The 22,761-nt window shown below is 49.4% G+C and overlaps 1 protein-coding gene across 2 annotated transcripts in view; it reads right to left on the reverse strand.

Moving 5' to 3' along the window:
- HELZ (helicase with zinc finger) overlaps positions 1–4,607 on the reverse strand; it is a 176,096-nt gene extending 171,489 nt beyond the window's left edge. For both annotated transcript variants that reach the window (XM_062215686.1, XM_062215687.1), the window contains exons 1-2: positions 4,523–4,607; positions 3,214–3,269 (exon numbers count right to left, since the gene is read on the reverse strand). The gene's annotated coding sequence lies outside the window, so the exon portion shown is untranslated. The remainder of the gene's footprint in view (positions 1–3,213; positions 3,270–4,522) is intronic.
- Between the last annotated feature and the right edge of the window lie 18,154 nt (positions 4,608–22,761).

Consider the following 22,761-nt stretch of genomic DNA (forward strand, 5'->3'; position numbering starts at 1 on the left):
ACTTCCTGATGCTAGTGGAAGAAACTGACCCAGTACAATCTACAAGATATGAACACTGGCCAGCACTGTGGCTTAACAGGCTAATCCTCCGCCTTGCGGCGCCGGCACACCAGGTTCTAGTCCCGGTTGGGGCGCCGGATTCTATCCCGGTTGCCCCTCTTCCAGGCCAGCTCTCTGCTATGGCCCGGGAAGGCAGTGGAGGATGGCCCAAGTCCTTGGGCCCTGCACCCGCATGGGAGACCAGGAGAAGCACCTGGCTCCTGGCTTCAGATCAGCGCGATGCGCCGGCCACAGCGGCCATTGGAGGGTGAACCAACGGCAAAAAGGAAGACCTTTCTCTCTCTCTCTCTCTCTCTCTCACTGTCCACTCTGCCTGTCCAAAAAAAAAAAAAAAAGATATGAACACTGATACTGGCTTGACAAACTTTCTTTCTTTTTTTTTTTTTTTATAAAGATTCATTTATTTATTTGAAAGGGAGAGTTACAGAGAGGCAGAGGCAGTAGCAATGGCAGAAAGAGAGAAGTTTTCCATCCACCTGTTCACTCCCCCAATGGCTGCAACGGCCAGAGTTGGGCCAATCTGAAGCCAGGAGCCTGGAGCCTCCAAGTCTCCCAAGGACTTGGGCCATCTTCTACTGCTTTCCCAGGCACACTGGCAGGGAGCTGGATCGCAAGTGGAACAGCTGGGACTGGAACTGGCACCCATATGGGATGCTGGCACAGCAGGTGGCAGCTTTACCTGCTATGCCACAGCACCAGCCCTGGGGGTTGACAAACTTTCAACTTCTTTCAGAAAATTGGAAGGTTAATGAAATAATTATGTATACAAATAAAAAGTCTTCATCTTACATCTTGATTGTCTTCTAAAAAGAGGATGACTACCTCTAATAGATGCATGGTTACTCAATAGCTCTATCCCATGTCCCTCACTGTTGTAGCCTTCTTCTAACCAAGGCTCTCCTACACAAGCAGTCCTGACTACGCCCATGAATTGAAATGAACTTGCAAGGTAGAGTGGCCAGACTCTCCACCTGGATTATACTGCTCTTCTAGGAAACATTTCAAAAGATTACGCAGAAATTCAATTATATTTGCATGAACTCATACCTAAGTCTATGAAAACAAACGATCTGAACAAGTGGCTTACAATTTTTTTGCATAATTCCTCCCCTTGTTTCAGATAGCAACTCTTGGTCAATCTGGCCCAAACTTTTCTGTACATCAGAAACAACAGGCAAAGGATCTTATTCTTGGCCTGGATCTGGATCTGGATCTGATATATAGTCTGAGAAACAATTCCAGGTTGATGTCCATTCAGTATTGATGCCCAGCCTACTTCTTAAACACAGAACACAGATGCAGTTGTAAGACCTGGTCCACTTACTTGCAGGGCCCTCTGCACCACTCTCAGCCTTTCATGAATACATTGCAGATTTTCAATGATACAAGGCCCTCTGCAAGTAGAAATCATTTCTCCTGCTGTTGTGGCATCACTTCCCTCTCCAGAGAAAACTGTATAGTTCACAAATGAATACAGACTTCAAGAGAGTGTCAACTGAACATTTATGGCATTAGAAAGTAAAACTTCTTGCTAACAGTGCAAAAATCCAGTTTCCCTGCTGACAGAGAGGTACAAGGCTGTACTTACTGACTCCCAAAAACTACGGCCTTACCTAAAAATAGTGTCCCAGCTTCTCAGCCAAATGGACAGACTAAAAAAGCTATGTCTTTATTCAGCCCAAAGACACAGACTTCTACTTCACCACAACCTTCAATACTATGGTATTTCCCGTTTTAGAACACTCTGTGTAACAAATTGTTTGGTGGCCCACCACTAACTTCACTTTGAAGTGAATACTAACATTTCACATGTAGGAAAATTGCAAAAAATGTGTTGACACCATTCAGGCTAAGCAACAGTAGCCACACAAGATCCCCCACTTCCAATACGGAATCCCAGACTACAAAGAACAATCTCTATAGGCAAAAAGCAGACTATCTGTTCCTTCCTACAAAATAATCTGAAGGTCTCAAAAAAAAAAATTCATATTGGGAAGCCTACAGATAATGCCTCCATGAGCAAACAGAAAACAAATTTCAAAGTTCAGATTTGCTCTGCCAAGAATAAAAGCAAAAATTAGATTTAATACACATAAACTCTGCTGAGTTTTAAACACAAGCAAACATGGTATGTGCACTTAGAATAATCTTGGTTTATGTCCACCTTTCCCAAGGTGTGTGTGTGTGAGTAAGGCAAAATGCCAATTATACACCTCAATCAAGAGAAGAAAATCATGTACAACATACTTTTCTGAAGCAGATGTAACAGATATGAAAAGTCTGGGTGAAGATTTCAAAATCCAGAGGCCCAGATGTGGAAAGGGAAAAAAAAAAATTTACAGTAACCAATCAGTTGACCATAGTTATTTACATTTTTCTGAAGAAATCACAGCAGAATATTTTTTAAAGTTGAAAAAAAAACTGCTTGTGAAAAATACAAAATTAGCCACTTGTCTCCCTCTCCCTAGCAGAGTACTAACCGTATACTAACACCAATGCCCTTTAAATCCAAAGTATTCCAAGTTCCATTAAATAAATCAACACTTGGAATTCACACACCATGGGTGACCACAAAATGATGACCAACTAGTCTCATCCCTCAACAGAACTCAACACTATCACTTTTACTTCAGAGTAATTATTAGAGACACAAATCCTATTCTGTTTTTGGAAGCGAGAAGCTGGAGTGGTGGACTTGCCTGGGATAATTCTTTCCCATGGAAAGGGTGTGCTAGACAAGTATCCCACAGACTGTGGCCACACAAACCCCACACACGTGCTAATACTCAACGCAGAGTAAGTAATGGACGGTAAAAGATAAGATTAAGACATCCAATTAAAGTTACACAAGGAAATCTGAAGAGGCAAACTATAATTACCTCTGGTGGAGAGAGTGATCAAGGAGAGCTGCAAATAACACTTGGCTGGGGATGAGCTCCACTGTGTTAGAGCGTGCCGGAGCCACCGAGAGACCAGTCCCCTGGACATATTTTACCCGGCTAAATGTAGCCCAATCCATACACCCAGTGGCCGGAGTGATATATTTGGAACATAAAGCTGGATCCATCGAATTCCTTAGCTTCAGCCTTACCCATATGGAGTGATTAGAATTAAAAAGGAAAGCAGGGAACTCCTTTTTAACTGCAGTCTCACCTTACACATCTCACCAGCACTGTAGTTCATTAGTGATCAATGACTTCATCCGATTCCTGGGGCAAACAGAAAAGTAAAATTGGTCTGTACAGCACCAGCAATAGACAAGATCAGCAGCAAACACTGTGTCAGCCTACGCGTGAGGGCATCTCAACTTCAAACAGAAGAAGTCACAGAAATGGTGCAGCAGCTTTCAAAGGGGTTTCTTTTACCTTAAAACGAAAACATCTCCTTTCACTGACATAAAATAGATGACAAAGTGCTCTTGAAATCAAAAACATAATAAAATCATTTTCAGCACTGACAACTTTAAAAAAGAGAGAGAGAAAGAGATGAAGAAAAGAAAGAAAAAAACAAAACCTCACGAATATGAGTTTGAGAGAGACCCAGCCAAGGCGCCCCTCCTCCCGGAACCCACCGTATCTGGAGTTGTACTTTTTATTATAAAAAATGGTTTGACTGAAAAGCGTGGATGCCAATGTTTGAGTTGCAAACAAAACCTGCAGGCGCCAATTCCAGAATAGGAAGACCCTGGGTTCCGGCCCTGTCTGAAGGAACCTCAGGAGTGGGGGGAAAAAACAACAGGAGGGTGCAGACGGCACAAACAACTGGGGGCGAGCGAGCAGGTGAGGCTGCAGCCCGAAGGGGACCCCTGTGGGCATCTCCAGGAAGAAGAGCCTGTCTTTATTTTTGTTGATGAGCTTGGGGGGGGGGCCAAGGAGCGTTTCCGAGGAGGGGACGGGGAGCAGGGGGAGGTTAGAAAGTGAACCTCAGGCCGGGAGCCCCGCGCGGGCCAAGGTGGGGACGCGCCCCTGACCCACTTTCCGCGACGCCCACCCTCGGGCGCGCGCCCCCGCCGCGGGGAAGTCCGAGCCCCGAGGGGGGATCGAGCGGGGCGTGGGAGGCCCGCACGCTCCCCACCGCCAGCCGCGACCCGGAGGAGGGGAGCGTGCACGGAGGCTCGGCTCCCGCTCCCGCCGTGCCCGGGGCGGGAGAAGCCTCCCGCAGGCTCCCGGCCCGGGGCGTGCAAGGCGGCCCCCTAGGCCTGAGCCCCGGGCGGCGCGGCCCCCAGCGGAGGGGAAGGGGACCGAGGAGGGGAAGAAGCTGTAAACAGCCCCAGCGTCCGGGCCTCGCCTCGAAGAGCCCCGCTCCCCAGGCCCCGCCGCGGGCCGCCCGCGCCCCCGGCCGGCCCCGGGCCCGCCTCGCCCGGGGCCCGGGGCGCCCGAGAGGAGTCCGGTCCCCTCCGCGGAGGGCTCCGGCAGCCCGCGGGGCGGCCCCAGCAGCGGAGAAGGGGGAAGTCAGGACTTACCTGTCATTACTTTCTACGCCATCTTGGATCCACTTGTCAACGTCCCCACAAAGCATCATGGGTAGGAAAGCGCCTTTAAAGTGACTCCCCCCGGCCCCCGCTCCCGCCTCCCGCCGCCGGCGCCGCCCCTCCGGCCGCGAGCTGGCCCCCGCCCCGCGCGCCGGGCCGGCGTGGGGCAGTCGCCCCATCCCGCCCGTGTGGCCCGGGGGTTCCGCCCTGGCCCCCGCCGCCGCCCCACGCCTGCAGCGGGTCAGCCCGAGGCTCCGCTGCCGCGGGCGGGCTGCGCGTGGGCCGAGGCACGCGCGTGGGCGGAGGGTTCCCGCTCCCGCCCTCGGGGCCGCGGCACCCTGCGGGCCGGGACGGTGCGGCCGTCGGGCCCCGAGGGCTAGGCGGGCCCCGTGGCTCGGTCAGCCACGTCGGGGCGCGGCGCGGGGGCGTGGGGGTGGGGAGGGAGAAGCGAAATGCAACTTTTACCCCCTCTTCGGTTTCACTCTGCCGCCCGCGGTCTCCTCGTCTCGGCCGGGAACGCGACCCGCGACCCTCTAGGTGGGAACCCCGCCCCTAGGAATGCGGCGGCTGCGGGCTCCGCCGGAGGCCCCGGCTCGAGGCCCGGCCGGACTGTGGCTCCCCGGGGCAGGTAACTCGGGGGGTTGGGGGAGCGGCCCGGGCAGGTGCGAGCTCTGGCCCCGGGTGGGGCGCGAAGCCTGGGGTCGCCTTAGGCGCCCGGGGCAGGTAACTCGGGGGGCTGGGGCAGCGGCCCGGGCAGGTGCGAGCTCTGGCTCGGGGTGGGGGGGCGAAGCCCGGGGTCGCCGGAGGCGCCCGGGGCAGGTAACTGGGGGGGCGGCCCGGGCAGGTGCGAGCTCTGGCTCCGGGTGGGGCGCGAAGCCCGGGGTCGCCGGACGTGCCCGGGGCAGGTAACTCGGGGGGCTGGGGGAGCGGCCCGGGCAGGTGCGAGCTCTGGCTCCGGGTGGGGCCAGGTGGGGCGCGAAGCCCGGGGTCGCTGCCAGCAGCCCGCGGGAGCCCCAGCATCCTCCGGCCTCCCAGAACGGCGGGCACCCTGGCCGACCCCCGGCCTTGGGCTCCGTTTGCTCTTTTTCCTTTCAGGCAAGTTTCTGCGACTCCTCGGGAGGTGTCCTTGCGGGCGCGTCTCCGGAACAGAGTGCTGCCGGGACGCTCTGCATTCGGAAGAAGCCGGGGCCACGGGCCTTCACCCGCGCTCGGGGTGCACGGGGAGGGCCCGGGGCTGGGGCTGGCTCCCAGGGACCCTCCCAAGCCTGAATGCTGGCACACGGAGCTCTGCCCCCAGGGAGTCAAAAACTCCACCAGGCAATTGTCCCGGCCAGATGAGTGAGGTGTAGACTCATTAAGGGATTGGCCCCGGGTCAGTGGCGAGGGCGGGCGCCTGGGAGTGAGTCAGGCAGCGCGGGGCGGGCCTCGCCGCGTCCTCGTTCCGAGCTCCAAGCTGCGGGTGAGCCGGAGAGCAGCATCTCACGGGCCCAGGGCTAGGGTGGTGGCAGGCGGTGCCCCTCGCAGCCCACCCACCTCCTGCGGCAAATGCAGGCATCTCCCTTCCTTGGGCTCCTCTTCCAGTTCCCCCTGGAGGCACTGATTTAACCTCTGCTGTTCACAGAGCGCCTTTGCCTTTCCTGTAAGTAAACACTGCCCCACCCAAGGCGGGTCTTTGACAGTAGCCTGTCTTTGCTAGGGGTGGGCTGGATTCCTGTGTCTGCCCGGTCCATCCTTGCCAAGGACACCACCTGTGGCGCCGGCTGGGAGAGCCTCCTAACTCTCCTCCTGGTCTCCACTCGGCCCCCTGCAGTCCATCCTGCTTCTGACCAGCCAGTCACACCTGCGGAATGTGCACCAGGTCACGTGACACACCCCTGAAACCTACCAAAGGCTTCCCCACCACGCTGGGAATAAAATCTGAATTCCCAGCCGCGGCCTGCAGGCTCCCACCTTCCCCTGCTCCTTGGGATGGGGGCCAAGCTGGCCTTCTCCTGCCTGGCTGCATCCCAGAATTCCTTCCACCGGGAACCCTGCTCATCTTCCCATCCCTGAGGTCTGAGCTCAGATGTCTCCTCCCTGAAGAGCACTTCCATGAGCCGGTTAGTCCAGCTGGTCAGTGTTCTCTCCGGCCTAGGTTACACGTTATTCTGTGTTCTTTATGATCTGCCCCATCCCCGTTAGGGTACAGGCTCCCTGGGAGCACAGGGCCTGGCACGCAGCCCTCAGCAAGTATTTGCTGACTTAACTAAACCTTTATCTGAGCAAGGAGGAGTTGATGAAAGAGAGTGGGGGACCCCCACAGACCACTGGGACCATGCACAGAACACAGGGAAAATGCTGGGGGAAAACAGGCCCCTTGGCCAGTCTTAACTGGGCTCCATTCTCGGTCTGATCTGAGGAGCAGTCCCAGGAGTCCCCCTCTTCCCTCGTTTTCTCTCTACCTCATTCTCCACGGGCTGCTCTTAGTTTCCGGCTGCTTACAAGAGACCAGAGCTCAGTCCGTAGGTCACTTCAGCCACACTCCCTGGACGTGTCTTCCGTGTCCAGGCTAAAGTCACCATCTTTACCCTGAGGAAGGACTCCCAAGCCTCTAGCTCCCACTCTGGGCTTTCTCACTCTTACCTAACAGTGAGCTAAGTAAGCCTCTTCACTTGGACCTCCCTTAGACATCTCAGATCAGCACTTCCAGCGCTGAATTCTTGATCTTCCCTAGAGATGTGCTCCACTGTGGTCTTTCCTGGCCCCACCTTCGGTCCCTCCGTCAACCCTGCTTTGCCCTCAGACACACACACTCTGGTCCAGTCTACCGCAATGGCCTCCCTCCTGCCCTCTTGGCAGCGGCCATGCCGGTTCTGCTCAGATGCAAGTCGAGTTTTGTCAGAGCTCTGCACTCAGTGCTCTGATAGCTACTCGTTCCGAGGAGAAGCCGGAGTCCTGCCTGCTCTCCTCTCTAGCCTCATCTCCTACCTTCCCCTTGCTCTGCTTCAGCCATGTTGGGCCTGGATTTTCCACATGGCTCACGCCTTCACCTCCCTTAAGCCTTTGCTCACTCCAGGGAGTCCTTCTCACTGTTCTGTTTAGCATCACAATATTCCATGTCACATGAAAGTACATGCTGTATTTTCTCCAAAGCATGTATCACCTAATATAACCTACAGTTCCTTTATTCAGTTTTTTGTCTGTCCCTCCCCATGTAATTAGTTTGCTAAACACCAAAGATTCGTGTTTGCCACTAGGAACTCCATTTCCCAAATACACCTTTTGCTGGGATCATGTGTACTGCCCAGGATTGTTGTTATTATAACATAGTCCCTGAGGCAGGCTTTTTATGAAGAAAGGAGACCTACTTAGCTCACAGTTGGTGGGAGCTCAAGGTCAGGGCACCTGCATTGACTCACTTCTGGAGGGAGCCCTTTCAGCTGGGTCGCAGCATGACATATGGCAGTAGCAGGAGCGCATATGGGAACAAGTGATCATTCTTGAATACAGGAAGCCAGGAAGAGGCTGGGTAGAGCCAGGCCCAAACTTATCCTCTAATGAGAACTGACCAGGGTCCCACAGCACCTTTGGCGGGCATGCCCCAGGTAGACCCAAGAACCTCCCAGTAAATTCCACCTCTAAAAGAGTCTACCCAATTTTCCACCACCACATGGGGGAACCATGCATCCAACACATGAAACCTTGGGGAACAAAATCACATGCAGGCCAGCGCTGTGGCTCACTTGGTTAATCCTCTGCCTGCGGTGCCGGTACCCCGGGTTCTAGTCCCGGTTGGGGCGCCGGTTCTGTCCCGGTTGCTCCTCTTCCAGTCCAGCTCTCTGCTCTGGCCCGGGAAGGCAGCGGAGGATGGCCCAAGTGCTTGGGCCCTGCACCCGCAGGGGAGACCAGGAGGAAGCACCTGGCTCCTGGCTTCAGATCAGCACAGCACGTTGGCCATAGCGGCCATTTGTGGGGGTGAACCAGCGGAAGGAAGACCTTTCTTTCTCTCTCTCTCTCTCTCACTGTCTAACTCTGCCTGTCAAAAAAAAAAAAAAAAAAGGTAAATTAGAATTGAAAATATTAAAAAAAAAAATCACATGTAAACCATTGTACCATGTGACTAGTTCTTGCCTGTGGACCTAGAACAACTATGACTAAATGAGCACTCAAAAATTGATCTGGCCAAAAACATCTACACTGGACACTAAGAGGAACAGAAAATAAGTATTGTTAAGCCACTGAGAATATGAAATCTACTGTATTTGTTATAGCATCTATTACCTTAATGACTGCAGGTTGGTTTCTATACAGCCTACTACCATGGCACCTCAATGAAGGCAAGGATTTATATATGTTTTGTCCATTAATGGGTCTATCCTTAGTGTCCAGACAGAGCTTGGCATTTAGGAGGTACACATGTTGAGTGAGTTAATGAATGAATTCCCTCTAGTCTCTGTTGTGTAATCTGCTTTGCTTTTTCACTTTTTAAAATATTTATTTGAAAAGCAGACTTAAGAGGCAAAGGCAGAGAAAGGTCGTCTGTCCCCTGATTCACTCCCAGATGGCCACAGTGGCTGGAGCTGAGCCAATCTGAAGCCAGGAACCAGGAGCCTGGAGCTTGGAGCTTCTTCCAGGTCTCCCACGTGGGTGCAGGGGTCCAAGGACTTGGGCCACTTTCTGCTGCTTTCCCAGGCCATAGTAGAGAGCTGGATCAGAAGTGGAGCAGCCAGGACTTGAACCAGTGCCCTATGGGATGCCAGCACTGCAGGTGACAGCTTTACTTGCTATGTCACAGTACTGGTCCCCTCATTTTGTTTTTTTACAACCCTTTAAAAATGTAAAAACTTCATGGAAATAGATACTGGTTTCACAAGATTGTGAATATAATTGGTACAACTGAATTACAGACTTAAAATGGCAAGTTTTATGTTTATATATTATATTTTGCCACAATAAAAAAGATTTCCCAAAGATATAAAAACTGTTCTTAACACTCTATTGCCATAGAAACAGACTGAGGGCAGAATTAGACAAATTGGCTATAGTTTGCCAACCCTTGGTCTCATGGGTACTGGAGTTGGTGCTATAGAAAGTGAAGCAGTGGCAGTGGTCATTCCCAATCAGGAGGAATATTTCACCATTGACAGCTGAAATGCTGGAATGGAGTGATAATGTGAAAATGGGGGCAGGTGTTCGGCCTCGCACTTAGGATACTCAGTTGGGTTGTCCACATCCTATATCAGGAGTGGCTGGGTTCAAGTCCCAGCTCCACTCCTGATTCTAGCATTCTAATGCAAACCCTGGGAGGCAGAAGGTAGTAGTTGGGTCCTTGCCACCAATGTGAGAGGCAGAAAATAACAAGTGCTGGCAAGGATATAGAGAAGTTGGAATGTGTCATTGTTGCTGGTGGGAATGTAAAATGGTGCAGTTGCTATGGAAAACAGTATGGCAGTTACTCAGAAGAATGAACAGTTTTATCTTACGATCCAGCAATTCCACCTCTGGGTGTATGTGCAAAATAATTGAAAGCTCAAACAGATATTTGTATACCCATGTTCATGGCAGCATACTCAAAACAGCCAAAAGATAGAAGCAACCCAAGTGTATACCTACAGATGAATGGGTAACAAAATGTGGTATACCTATCTATACAAGGGAATCTTCAGTCCTAAAAAGGAAGGACATTCTGACACATGCTACAACATGGATGAGCCTTGAGACATGCTAGTGAAATAAACGAGACACAAAGGAACAAATACTATATAGTTCCACTTGCATGAGGCACCTAGGGCAGCCAAATTCATAGGAACAAAAAGTAGAAGCACGGTTCCAGGTGTTTGGGGAAGGGGGAAACGGGCTGTTATAAACACAGAGATTCGTTTTTCCAAGATGAAGAGTTTTGGAAATCAGCTGCAAAACAGTGTGAAAGTACCCAATGCTACTGACCTGTATACTTAAAAACGGTTTAGATGATAAATTTCATACTATGTGGGGGCTGGCATTGTGGAGCAGTGAGTTAAGCCACCCCTTGACATGGTATTCGGGAGTGCCAGTTGGAATGCCAGCTGCTCCGCTTCTGATCCCACTTCCTGCTAATGCACCCGAGAAGACAAAAGAGGATGACCCAAGTGCTGGAACCCTTGTTACCCACGTGGGAAACCTGGATAAGTTCCTGGCTCCTGGCTCCTGGCTTTGGCCTGTTCCAGACCTGGCTGTTGTAGCCATTTGGAGAGTGAACCAGCAGATGGAAGATCTCTTTGTCACTCTGCCTTTAAAATAAATAAACCCTTTTTAAAAATGATGTGTATTTTACCACAATTTTTTAAAAAGGCAAACCATGTAAAATTTACCAAAAGAAAGTAGACTTAGAGAAAAGGGATTACTAGTAATAAAAAGGAATACTCTCAATTCACCAAGAAAATACATCAGTTCTAAATTTGTGTGTGCCTAACACACATAGCTTCAAAATATATATGGGGGGGGGGGGAGGATGGAATTGCAAAGAGATGGAGAAATCTGCAATTATACTCAAAGTTATATATCACTTAACTGTTTAGAAAAGCAGGTGCAAAATTAGGAAGAAACAGATCTGAACAACTGGATAAGCAAGCTTGAAATGAATGGACATAGAATAGTGCATCCACAACTGCTGACACAGGTTCTTCTCAGGTACACATGGAACACTCATGAAACGCTAACAATACAGCAAGTCCCAACAACTCTGGAAAGATCTAAATCGTATGGACTGCATGCTCAGACAATGATGCAATTAAGTTAAAGATTAAAAAAGCTAAGTAGAAAAAGTCTGCAAGTTCAAAACTACATGTATACTCATAAATAACACAGATTTTTTTTAAAGTCACAGTGGGAACTAGAAAGTATTTCAAACTGGCAGAATATTACATCCCAAAATTGAGTTGTAGCTAAAGCCATGCTCGAGTAGAAAGTCTTATTTTTTTTTTTAAACACCTATTTTAGAGAGTAAGAGAGACCAAAATAAGAGTGTTCTTGTTGAGTAATTAGAATAGTTAACGAAGCACGGAAAAAGAACAAAGAAATAGAAACTGTCAAAATGTAACTCTGAAAAGTCCGGGAGCAGGCATTCGATACAGTGACTGAAAGACGGCTTGCAGGCCTGCATCCCCTTTCAGGGGCCTGAGTTCAAGCCCTGGCTCTGCTTCCAAAGCAGTTTCCTGTTAATGTGCACTCAGAGGCAGCAAGTGGTGCTCCAAGTCACAAGGTCCCTGCCACCCATGTGGGAGACCAGACTGTATTTCTGGCTCCCATCTTCAGCCTGGCCCAGCCTCGGTCAGTGTGGACACTTGGTAGTGAGCCAGCAGATGGGAGCTGTCTCTGTGCCTCTCAAATAAACAAAAAGTAATGAGTTAGCTGAATAAACAAGATGTATTTCTGCATATCAGTCTATACTAGTAAAGCAGCAATCAGGTAGAACACAAAGTTTTAGGAGCAGGCGCTGTCGTGTAGCAGGTTATACCACTGCCTGCAGCACCAGCGTCCCATATGGGCACTGGCTCAAGTCCCAGCTGCTCCACTTCAATCCAGCTCATTGATGATGTGCCTGGGAAAGCAACAGAGGATGGCCCAAGTGCTTGGGCCCCTGCACCCACATGGGGGACCCGGAAGAGGCTCCTAGCTCCTGCTTCTGCCTGGCCCAGCCCTGATTGATGCAGCTATTTGGGGAGATAAGTACTGAGCCAGCAGATGGAAGATCTTTCTGTTTCTTCCTCTCTAACTCTTTCAAATAAAATAAATAAATTAAAAAAAAAAGTTTTAGAAGCTAACCTTTCAAGACTGTCAAAGTATTAAATAGATAGGAACAAATCTGAGGAAATTTATGCCAGACTTCTATGCAAAACTAAACATTCTGGAGAGCAATAAAGGAAAATCTAAGTAAATGGAGAGTACGCCACTGTGGTAGACATGGAAATGTGTCACCTCAGATGCCCTTCGAGAAAAAACGTTCTGCTCAGCTGTGCTGATGGAGTCAGCAGACCCCCTCCAGCTCCCTGCTTCTCCGAGGCCTGCCCCTGCAGCAGCCAGCTGCCTTGCCTGAGCTCACACAGGTCGTGGAGTAGCGCACGTGCAGTGACGGTGAGACAGGGACGTCACAACCTGCCCGTTTCCGCCTGGTGCGGGCCACTCCGAGATGAGGCAGTTCTCCGGCCAAAGCTTAGCTGGGCAGGCATTGCTGTGTGACTCACTCCGCTGCCTGAGCTGTGTCCTCCTCTTCCTTTCCCAAGTGCTGCTGTTTATTTGCTGGGTTTTTTTTGTTTGTTTGTTTGTTTTGTTTTGTTTTTGTTTTTGTTTAAATAAGGATGCTCCTTTTTAAAAATGTATTTACTTTAAAGAGAGAGAGAGAGAGATCTTCTACCTGCTGGCTTACTTCCCAAATGGCCCACAACGTCCAGGGCTAGGCCAGGCTGAAGCTAGGAGCCAGCAGCTCCATCCAGCACTCCCACCCAAGTATCTGAGCCATCTTCTGCTGCCTCCCAGGCACATCAACAAGAAGCTGGATTGGAAGGGGAGGTGGGACTTAATCCCAGGCACTCTGTTATGAGATGTGAGACTCCGAAGTGCTGTTTAACCCACTGCACCACAACACCCAGCCCTCAGAAGTGTCTGCAATCTGTCTCTGCTCCTTCTGAATAATCTAACCCTAACAGTCAATACCAGGAGTGGTCTGAGAAAGCAGAAAATGAGATGGGATTTGGAAGTGGTGGGCGCTGAGGTGCCTGTCATTAGTGCTAAGCAGTGGATCTCAAACAGTCCTGGGCATAAGGTAGTGGTTAAGATGTTCAAGTTTTTCCCGTTGCAAATGAGGAGGGTGTCTGGGCTGAAGTGAGTGCTGTAGCAGATGTAGTATATCAGAGGAATGTGTAGATTCAGCTAGCTGATTTGGATGGCCTTGATAAGCACCATGAATGCTCTAGAGAATGATGAGAGACTGCTAAGGGAACTAGGCACTGAAAGGCAAGGGTGACAACTAGAAGCTTTGGTGGCCTACAGTGAAGCTTCCCTTTCCTACAGGCAGCTTTCTGGAAAGCTAAGGCCAAGCCAAGTGCTCAATGGTCTACGTAGCTGCATTTCAATGATGGTTAGACACCCAACAAAAGCAGGTCTGTTATGCCAAGGTCAGAGCCCTAGATGGGAAACCAGGGGCCCTCACCTATGGACTAGGAATATAAGGGTGATGGTTCCAACGATTTTGGCTCCCCCCATGTCGCTGAACCTCCTGAGCCTGCAGAAGTGTCTGCCACCCCAGTGCCCTCCGGAAGAGTTAGTTCTCCCATTTGCTGTGAGATGATGCAGAAACATCTCTGGGAGGATTAAAGGGTCCTCAAAGAATTCCCTCTCCTCAACCACTACGCCTGTAATTAGCTTAAGTCACAGTGTGGCTGCTAGGGCCATGAGGGGACTGATAACGGAGGGAAGGGGCTCTGCCCCACAAAAGAGCTCAAGACCTGTCTGGGGTGAGCTGGCAAGAACCAGACTCTTCTTCCTCTCTTTCTGTCACTGCTTTTTAAATAAATAAATAAATAAGTAAATCTCTACAAAAGGGAGAAGGGGTGCAGCATTGTGGTGCAGTAGCTTAGGCCACTGCTTGCAACACTGGCATCCCACATCAGAGTGCTGGTTCAAGTCCCAGCTGCTCCACTTCTGATCTAGCTAGCTTCCTGGTGATGCACCTGGGAAGGCAGCAGATTATGGCCCAACTGGGCCCCTGCACCCACGTGGAAGACCTGGAAGACGCTCCTGGCGCCTGGCTTCCGATCGGCACAGCTCTGTATGATCTGGCCACCTGCGGAGTGATCCAGCAAATGGAGGATCTCTCTCTCTCCCTCTCTTACTCTGCCTTTCAAATAAATAAATCTTGAAAGAAAGAGAGAGAGAGAGGGAGGGAGGGAGGGAGGGAGGAAGGAAGGAAGGGAGGAAGGAAGGAAGGAAGGAAGGAAGGAAGGAAGGAAGGAAGGAAGGAAAGCAAGCAGCGCTAGCTGCCCCCTGACCCCCTTCACAGAAAGGAGTGCTGCCCAGCAGCCGAGAGCGCATGGGCTCAGCTCCATCAGGGCCCGCTGCAGCTGCTGCGCATGCGCACTCTGTGGTCTGAGGTTACGCCCTCCCTGCCCTTCCCAGGGTAGCCTACTGTCACAACTCAGCCTTGGAAATTTCAGCCATGCAAGACCCTCTAACTCCAGGAATTGGCCCCAAAGCTCCCACCAGGTGACCTGAAGACTCTCCAGATCTGAATTGACTTTTCCTTCTGCCCAATTCTGCCTTTCTTCCCAGGTTTGATGCTTCATAAACTCTTGTACCCCGCATTCCGTCTACAAACTACAATTCCATATTCATGGATGAAAGACAAAAGTATCAAGAAGTCAGTTCTCCCCTACTTGATTTATAGATTAGATATGACCAAATCAAAATCTCCAAATGTTATTGTGGAACATGACAAACCAATTCTAAAATTAATCCGGAAATGCAAAGGGACGAGAATTGTCAAGACAATGCTAGGGAGGAGGACTTGCTCGCCAGATATCAAAACCTATGACAAAACTGCAGAGATTAAGACAACATGGTTTGCATACGAATATGTGAAAAGAATAGAACAGCAGGGGCCTGCACAGTGGCTCAGCAGGTTAACGCCCTGGCCTGAAGTGCAGGCATCCCAAATGGGCACCAGCAGGAGACCCAGCTGCTCCATTTCCTATCCAGCTCTCTGCTATGGCCTGGGAAAGCAGTAGAAGATGGCCCAAGTCCTTGGGTCCCTGCACCCATGTGGGAGACCCAGGGGAAGTTCCTGGCTCCTGGCTTTGGATTGGCGCAGCTCCGGCCGTTGCGGCCAATTGGGGAGTGAACCAGCAGATGGAAGACCTCTCCTCTCTCTCTGCCTCTCCTCTCTTTGTGTAAGTCTGACTTTCAAATAAATAAATACATAAATCTTTAAAAAAAAAAAATAGAACAGCAGACACAGACATATCCTGTTGGGATACTTGATTTACATCCAAGGTGCAGTGCAGGGTGCAGAGGGAGGACAGTCTTCCATTAAATGGCCCTGGGACAAGTGGACTCCCGCATGAAAAAAAATGAATCTTCCACTTCACACCATAAACCAGAATTAATTACAGGTGGATTGTAAATACAAATTTGACAGAAAAAGCAATAAAGCTGCTAGAGAGTATAGATTTTAAAAAATGGGAATATTGTATGATCTGTGCTAATATTTAATACAAGGCACTGGGGAACTGAATTTTTCCTTTTCATTTTATCTCCTTAAGAAGCTTCCGCATATTTTGGGCTCTGGGGCTCACACCACCGACGCCCCTGATCCTGATGGCATCGCTAGTTTGGGTTCTGCAGGTGCAGAGCAGTTGCCAGCTTGTCCTGCTGTCCTCGCCACTGAGTCTGGCACACATCTGCCTGCAGGCCTCGAGATGGGCTCAGCTTTTTCGTGGAGAACCTTCCTCACTGCCTTTCAAAGCATCTCCTGCACAAACTTCTTTCTCAGGCACTTGATCATCAGCTCTGCAAAATTCCTCTGGTTTCCCTAAGGGTTTCTAGAACAGCAGGCACCTTCTTTTTCTTCTCTTTAGCACACCCCTTGGTTCCAGCAGAAAAGAGTTGCGGGCATCTTAATCAGTGCCTTAACTGTAGGCTAAACACTTTCCCCTCCATGCACTCCTTGAAGTACCTTCATACAAGAGACCTCACAGCATCACTATTCATAATAACCAAACACTGAGGGAAACCCAGATATTCACAGCAGAATAAATAAACTTCTATATTCATACAACCAAATACCACATAGCAAGAACGAAAGAGCTACTATTACAGTCAACAGTATGAATGAATCTCATAGACTGTGCTGAGCCAATGACACAAGAGTCCATGCTGTGTAAATCTGTTTCCATAAAATTCAAAAAGCCAGCAAAACTAAACTGTAGCACTGACAAACTCACTCTTGGCGAGGAGATGATGGCTGTGTAATTCAAGTTCAAGGCCACCTCCAAAGAGAAGTAGGTGGCCTGGGTTAGGGTTCTGGGTTGCTCTCAATGGTGCTTTAAAAAAAAAAAGGGGGGGGGGGGACCTGTGCTGTGGCATAGTGGGTAAAGCTGCCATCTGAAGTGCCAGCATCCCATATGGGCGCCAGTTCAAGTCCTGGCTGCTCCACTTCCAATCCAACTCTCTGCTGTGGCAGAAAGCAGTAGAAGGCCCAAGTCCTTGGGCTCCTGCACCCACATGGGAGATCTGGAAGAAGCTCCTGGCTCCTGGCTTCAGATCGGCGCAGCTCTGACCATTGCAGCCAATTGAGGAGTGAATCAGCAGATGGAAGACCTCTCTTCTCTCTCTCTCTCTCTCTCTCTCTCTGCCTATCTTTCTCTGTGTAACTCTTTCAAATAAATCTTAAAAAATGAAAATAAAAAAAGTGGGCAAAAGTTGTTTTTTTTTTTTTAAAGGTTAAGGAAAACAGAAAAGAAGGTTGTAAAATATTGGACAGAATGTGTGCAAATCCACATGTGATTTTTTTTGGCTGTTTTAAAACACATGTTATCTTCATTTTTTTAAGCATAAATGGTAGTCTGTGGAGGATTCTAATCCTTATCTGCTGGGTCCTGGCCAGCTTTTGCTGGTGGGGGAAGAGATCTGAGCAAGAAGTGAAGACTGTAGCAAGAGATTGTGTAAGCCAGCCCAGCAGTCCAGTCCGGCTTTAGAAAAGCAAGATCTCTGTAGCAGGACTGCAGCTGGCCAGAGTGTCTGCTCTGCAAGCCCCAGCAAAGGCAGAATGGAAGAGGAAGTCCTTTTTTATTTTTAATATTTACTTATTTGATAGAGAAAGAGAGAGAGAACTGCTATTCACAGGTTTACTTCCCAAACACCCACAATAACTGGGGCTAGGCCGGGCCAAAACCAAGAGCCAGGACTCAATCTGGGTCTCCCACATGGTTGCAGGGACCCAGCCATTTACACCATCACTACTGCCTCCCAGGTAGTGTGTAAAGTCTCAGAGTGGCCAGGGGCTGGGAGCAAGGAAGCGAGTATTGTTTAATAAGCATGGAGGGGCTGACGCTGTAGTGCAACAGCTTAAAGCCCCCATCTGCAGTGCCAGCATCCCATATGGGCGCCATTTCAAGTCCTGACTGCTCTACTTCTGATCCAGCTCTCTGCTATGGCCTGGGAAAGCAGCAGAAGATGGCCCAAGTCCTTGGGCCCCTGCACCCACATAGAAGACCCGGAGGAGGCTCCTGGCCTCTGGCTTTGGATCGGCCCAGTTCCAGACATTGCGGCCACTTGGGGAGTGAACCAGCAAATGGAAGAGTTCTCTCTCCCTCTCTGCCTCTGCCTCTCTGTAACTCTGCCTTTCAAATAAATAAGGCTTTTTAAAACAAAGCATGGAGTTTTCTGTGGGTGATAAAAATATTTTAAAGCTCACTGAATTGTGAGGTTTAACATGGTTAATTGGGGGGCCGTTGATGTGGTACAGTGGGTTAAGCCTACCACTTATGACACCCACATCCCATTATCAGTGCACTGTTCAAGTTCTAGCTGCTCCACTTACTATCCAGCTTCCTGCTAATGGGCCTGGGAAGACAGCAGAAGATGGCCCAAATACTTGGGCCCCCACCACTCATATGGGAGACCCCAGTGGAGTTCCAGGCTCCTGGCTTCAGCCTGGCCCAGCACTGGCTATTGCGAGTATTTGGAGAATGAACCAGCAGATGGAAGATCTCTCTCTCTCTTTCTTTAAAATAAATCTTTAAAAAAAAAAAAAAAGGGTAAAATGTGGTGGGGCCAGCTTTGTAGCGCAAACAGTTAAGCCACTACCTGTGACACTAACACCCAAAATAGGGACCAGTTGGAGTCCCAGCTGCTCCACTTCTAATCGAGATCCCTGATAATGGCCAAGGAAAGCAGCAGAAGATGCCCAAGTGCCTGAGCCCCTGCCATCCATGTAGGAGACCCAGATGGAGTTCCAGGCTCCTGGCTGCAGTCTGACCCAGCCCTGGTCATTGTGCCATTTAGAGAATGAACCAGCAGATGGAACATTTCTGTCTCTCTCTTTCTCTCTATAACTCTGCCCTTCAAATAAATAAATCTTTTTTAAAGATAAAATTGCTAATTTCATGTTCTGTGAATTTCACTTCAATTTTAAAATAAAATTATAAAACATGGTCTATGTGTTTTTTAAAAAGCACCTTTATAATATTGTCCCTGCCAATGAAGGCAGAAAGCTTTCTAAAAAGAAGCAGGCAAAAGTGTAAACAGCTGGTGTCCCCGCACCTATGGAGCTGCTGCCTCCTGCTTCTCATCTCTCCCTCACAGCCACCACCTTGCCTGTTCTCGCCTAGTCAGACTGTTCAGCAAGTGAGAGAGAATGTGTGTGTTCAGCCAGTGTATGTATGCACACAAGTATGTATGTATGTGTATGTTCAGTGAGTATGCACATGTTGAGCATACATGTGTGTCAGTGACTGTGTGCACATATGAGCAGGTATGCATGTTCAGCAATCATGCGCACATGTGTGTTCTGTCCACGTGTGTGCACACATTTGAGTTTGGGGAGTGTATGCAAGTGTGAGCATGTGTGTATTCTATCACGGATGTGCATATATGTGTGCACAGATACCTGTGTGGGCTGTGTGTCTGCCTCTGGCCTTTGCAGGCCCTGGCCTGCCGACCACCAATTTGCTGAGTTGGCATTTCTGCAGGCTGTCCTCAAACTGCTCATGACAGGAAGCCCAGCTTCCTGGGGTCTTGAATCAACACAGCAGGAAGGAAATAAAGGCCACAGAAATCTCTCGAAGGGGAAGGAGCCAACTTGCAGGCAGATTCCACACCTCTGCGGAGGGGTCTAAAGAATGTCACGTGATGTGCTGGGAGTCCCAGCATCTGCAAACAGAAACACGAAAAGCATCACAACACTTCCTCCGTCCTACATGACCCTAAGCGGGTCCCTCTGCCTCTCCGTGCAGTAGTCCTCTCTCCTGTATGAGGGGATTAAAAAACAGCATTTCTATCAATTGTTAATCTGCAGGTGGCTCAAAACATGGCTGGGTACTCTGCACCTAGGTTAACTCTGTTGTTGTTTGACATGCAGAAGTTTATTACATTAAAAAGCAGAATGCACCATCCTGAATAATGCAAAATTTACTATTATGATACTTTATGAGTTTGCTGAGCTGCCATATGCAAGTCAAGAAATCATGGGGGCCAGTGCTGTGGCATCAGCTGGTAAAGCTGCCACCTCTGTGCTGGAATCCCATATGGATGCCAGTTCGAGTCCTGGCTGCTCCTCTTCCAATCCAGCTCTCTGCATGGCCTGGGAAAGCAGTGGAAAATGGCCCAAATCCTTGGGCCCCTGCACCTGTGTGGGAGACCTGGTGGAAGCTCCTGGCTCCTGGCTTCAGATTGGTGTAGCTCCAGCTGTTGCAGAGTGAACCAGCGGATGGAGGACTTCTCTCTCTCTCTCTCTCTGCCTCTGCCTCTCTGTAACTCTGCCTTTCAAATAAAATAAATATTAAAAAAATCACAGAAATCACTGAAACCATTAAGTATTTAGGAACAGTTAAGACCAGAAGCTGTAAAATTAACTGTATAGAGTAGCCTCTCAAAAAGTGACAACTTGCCTTTTCTTTTTCTTTTTTTTTTTTTTTTAAGATTTTATTTATTTATTTACTTGCGAGGCAGTGTTACAGAGAGAGGGAGAGACAGAGAGGAAGGTCTTCCATCTATCTGCTGGTTCACTCCCCAAATGGCCACGATGGCCGGAGCTGTGCCAATCTGAAGCCAGGAGCCAGGAGCTTCTTCCAGATCTCCATGCCGGTGTAGGGGCCCACACACTTGGGCCAACTTCTACTGCTTTCCCAGGCCATAGCAGAGAGCTGGATCGGAAGTGGAGCAGGTGGGACTCGAACTGGTGCCTATATGGGATGCCAGCACTGCAGGCAAAGGATTAACACACTGTGCCACAGTGCCAGCCCCTCTACAGTTTTTATACTGAAGCTAATATGGAGACGAACTTGAATTCACATTCTGAGCAAACCAGTAGCCTGAACACATTCCCCACACATCATCACAAGACAGCCACTCGGTCTTCATCCTCCTCCTCATTCTTGTCCTCTGGCTCTTTTTCCTTCGAGCCTGTAGGCCTGCCAGGGCCCTTCCTCACTGCCTCCTTCCCTTCTGCCCATGCACAGTATGTAGAAAGATCCCTCTCTTGGCTGTGTTCCACTCACACAGTGGTTTACCTTTGGCTGACTGTCCAGACTATGTATCACCCAAGGGTTTTTTACGGTACCCCCAATGCTACTTTTGATCTTTGGCCACATTCACAGCAAAGCAGAACATGGCAGAGGGTGGTCCTTCAGGAACACTGGAATCTTTTTTCATCTCCGAGCTGCATCGTCTCTTGCTGTCTTCCAGTCTGGCCTTTTCCTTTGCAGACGTGGTCTTCCATCTCTCCAAGCATTCCATGTAGAAGCTGGGGAAAGAATCTGGGTGTCCCTTCTCAGGCTCCTCCCAGCAGTTCTGCCCGAAGAAGGCCTAGGAGGACATGTTGCTCCTCAGCTTGTGGGGATCTTCTTTCCCATGCAACAGAACAGCAGCCACTGTGCAAGCGTTTCCTCAGAATCAAGGTTAGGTCTTATCACATCAAGTGTTTCACTTCTGAACTAGGGGCTTAGCAGTAGTGCTTGGCACAGCACTGACGGCGCCACTTAGAACACCCACCCCTCCTGTTACAATGCCCAAGTTTGCATCTCTGCTTCTCTTCTTATCCCAACCTTCCACCGGTGCACACCCTGAGAAGCAGCAGGTGATGGCTCGAGTAGTTGAGTCCCTGCCACCCATGTGAGAGATCCAGATGGGATTCCAGGCTCCTGGCTTAAGCCTGCCCCAGACTGCTACAGGCATCTGGGGAGTGACCCAGCAGATAGAAGATCCCTCTCCATCTCTGCATTTCAAACAAATATAATGAATAACAAAAACAGAGGGAGTTAGGGGTGGGCATTTAGCCCAGCAGTTGAGATACCCACATTCTACATACAAGTAGCTGGCTACAATACCCAGCTGTGGCTCCTGATGCTAGTCTTCTGCTAAGCAGATGCTGGGAGGCCATGATGATGGCTCAAGTAATTGAGTTCCTGCCACTCACAAGGGAAACCTGGATGGAGTTCCGAGCTCTCAGCTTCAGCCTCAGGCCCAGCCATTGCAGGCGTTTGTATTTAGAGCTTTCTCTCTGCCTCTCAAATAAATACATAAATAAATGTTTAAGCAGGGAATTTAAAAATAGCAATTAATTTTCTTCCTGCCTTTCATCTTCCATGTTCCACTTAATAACTAATATTAAACAAGCAAACAAAACACATCAGAAATACTCTGGTAGCCAATTTTTGGTATTTGTGATTGGACCAAGATTTCTTCTACAGGCAATTAGCACTAAGAATAATGTATGTGAGGAAACTTCCACCCTAGATCTGACTGCAAGTGGAAATAGTATGTAGGGTCTGCTATGGCTTGGATGTGGTTTGCGCAAGTCCCCCAAGGGTTTATGTGTTACAGTTTAATCCCTGTTGTGTACTGAAAGGGCAGAAACTTAATCCAACTCTGGTGCTTAGAGGTGGGGCCCTTGAAAAGTGGTCAGAACTAAATAAGGTCATCATGGTGAGCCCCCACGGTTGAAGCCTGGTGGCTTTATAAGAAAAGAGAGAGAAACACACACACACGCACCCTCCCTGTTTCACACTGTACCACCTTGGGATTTTGCCAGCCAGAAGAATACCACCAGAGGCAGGCCTTTGAACCTCCAGAACTGCGAGCTCCACCAGCCTCTTTTTATAACGTTAGGCAGACTCAGGGGTTTTGTTCTAGTCACGTGAAATGGACTTGCACAGGGCCCGCAAGACCAACTCCCATGGCTCTAGGTAACTGAAGTTTCAGAGTAGGGCTCTGTGCCAGCAGTGGCAAGCACACAGTGTGGCCTGAACCCCTGTGGCAAGGCTGGTCTCTAGAAATGTTAAGATGTGGTGGGAAAACACTAGGCTTGAGATGGGTGACTTAGAGCTTGGTCCACCATGAAACCCTACACTAATAAGTTCCTTGGTACTTTTGTCCACCAAGCATTTGACAAAATGGTCTTTAAAGATCATTCAATTCAGTGAATAAGGATTCCACACATCTGATATCAGTAAGAGGAAAAGATCAAGAGAGAGAGAGAGAATTTTTGCCAGGAAGAAAAT

Source organism: Lepus europaeus, chromosome 18 (genome assembly GCF_033115175.1).
Source record: "Lepus europaeus isolate LE1 chromosome 18, mLepTim1.pri, whole genome shotgun sequence".
In the NCBI taxonomy this organism is placed as follows: Eukaryota; Metazoa; Chordata; class Mammalia; order Lagomorpha; family Leporidae; genus Lepus; species Lepus europaeus.